This window comes from Blennius ocellaris (assembly GCF_963422515.1).
Source record: "Blennius ocellaris genome assembly, chromosome: 20".
Lineage (NCBI taxonomy): Eukaryota > Metazoa > Chordata > Actinopteri > Blenniiformes > Blenniidae > Blennius > Blennius ocellaris.
Window position 1 is genome coordinate 23,377,762 of NC_137669.1, and position 2,500 is coordinate 23,380,261.

Genomic DNA, 2,500 nt, shown 5'->3' on the forward strand with positions numbered 1-2,500 from the left:
AGTGACGGTGCTGCAGGTTGGTGAAGCTTCCAGAGATTCATAAAGAAAGAACATAGAGAATAAATACTCTGCTCTAGACGGAGTTAAAAATGGGTTTTCAGCTTTGATTTAAAAAAAATCCGATGTGTTGTTGTCATGTTTGTCTCATCAAGAAACACAACTTCTGTTGACTGACTGTCAATACGTTTAGGTTTCTACCTCCACCCTGGAGCTCCTTCCTCCACCCTCCAGAGGAGGAGGTGGAGCTCCTTCCTCCACCCTCCAGAGGAGGAGGCGGAGCTCCTTCCTCCACCCTCCGGAGGAGAAGGTGGAGCTCCGTTCCTCCACCCTCCAGAGGAGAAGGTGGAGGCTGTGAGTCGTAGTAAAAATAGATCCAGCAGCGTCGCCTGACTAACAGAACTCTGATCCTGTCGCTAAAAATAGAATGGAAGGAAATTTGAAGTTTGAAGGGAGTTTGAAGTTGAATTCAAGTTTTTTTTTGTCGTTTTGAAGTCTCTGTGGTTTGTAAAGCGCCTGGCAGCTCCTGGGCGTGACGGAGGTCACGTGACCAGTCGGGACGTTTCTCACAATGAGTTCGTCTTGTGAAGGAGAGAAATAGAACAGAATGATAGAAAAGTGATGACAAGCTGAGGAAGTGACGTCGTTTTTTTAAATGATTACCTCACATGAGAAAAAACTAGTGCTGGCAAACCATTCAAATTATTTAGCTAATTAATCGCGCAATTTTCTGTAATTAATTGCGATTAATCGCATCGTGTTCCTCCTGAAGACTGAAGCTTGTGATGATGTTTATTGACCAGAGGACGTATTTAAATTAAAAGACTATTTTCATAATGTGCTTTTAGCTTCTGGTGAAACTTTTTCTCAGCAAAATATTAAAAACATAAACTGATTAATTAATAAACGTCCAACATGAGTCACAGTGCAGCTCCTCCACTTTCACGATTTTAATATTCCGAGGAAGAAAGTGGTAAAATTATTACATGAACTCAGTGGCGATGAAATACTGTCACACACACACACACACACACACACACACACACACACACACACACACACACACACACACACACACACACATAAATGAATATTTCACCAGTATTTCCTCCAGGTCCAGCAGTTCGGAGGCTCCTGGTCAGCCAACCTGGCAACCCGCTGTTCTGCTGCAGAATTACTACTGTGGTCGTTAAATTCTGCTTTTCAAAATAAAGCTAATGACTTTTACTTTCTCAACTAGTCGTCGGGGAACTTTTAAAGTGAAACTCACGACCTCAATGTTCTTCCACTGGGTGTTGTGCTGCTCTGGGGAGGAAAACAAACAAACAAACAAACACGGAAGTAAACAAAACTGTTATTTATGTAAAAAAAAAAATGTTTTAACGAATTAAATGTTTCAAATCAATTAACTAATTGAACCCGTTATTTTTGACATCCATCCATTTTGACCTCCATCCCAGAACTCCAGTACTCCTCAAAGTAATAGTAACTACAAACTACTTTTATTGGGAGTACATGACGTCATCGCAGCGTTTGAAGTCGGACCCCCCGGTGAGGAACACGGGCGGATGGTCGACGTGGAACCACGCCGACCCGCCGCCAGCCGCCAGCCAATGGGAGGCGGCGGTGACGCGCGCCGGCCCCCTTTTTAAGGAGCGCGCGCGGCGCGCCCGCGCACAGGGGTCGCGGCAGCCTCGCATCCTCCTCCTCCTCCTCCTCCGCCCGTGACGGTGTGACTGACTGGGAGCGTTCCTCCACCTGCTCTTCTCCACCTGTGAGTCCGACCTGCAGGAAGACGCGCAAAGAATCCCAATATTAATAATATTAATATTAATAATCATAATAATTGTGACTGGATGTTTGTTTGAACGTTTGATTGGCGGGTTTCTGTTGACAAACAGGTGCGACCAGGGTTTTTTTTTTTTTTTTTTTTAAATTTTATTTCAACTTGTTTTGCTGTTTGGGGGGTGAACCCCCGGGGTTGGACGGACCGACGCGTCGGTGCCTCTGCGTCCGTCGCGCGCCGCTCCATTGTCGCGCAGGGAGACGTTGGCACAGTTTGGCACGGCACGGCACGGACGAGACGTTCCTCCTCTATTGTCTGCCTCCTCCCGCCATGTGACTCCAGCCTTGTTTACTATTTTCTGTTTTTTTTCTTCTTTTTAATGTCTTTATTTCTCTTTATTGATTGGTTTGTTTGTTTGTGACCGACCTGCCGCCGGCGGCTCTTTGTTTGCGCCTCCAGTCGGAATGAAAAGCGTCTTTTGTCTGAGCGCAGGAAGCTCCAGGCTCGTTTCTCAGCCTTCCTCACACATTCCCAGTGTCTGGGATTCAATGTAAAGTGTTTGAGTTGAGCGTCGAGGTGTTTGATCGCCAGGGGTCGTGGGGGGGGGGGGGGGGGGGGGCTTCTCTCCAGTGTTCACTGGACGTTTCCACTAAATCACAGTATTGATGGTCGAGAGCTCCGCGGGACTGCGTGTTCACGACCAGCAGATTCATTTAG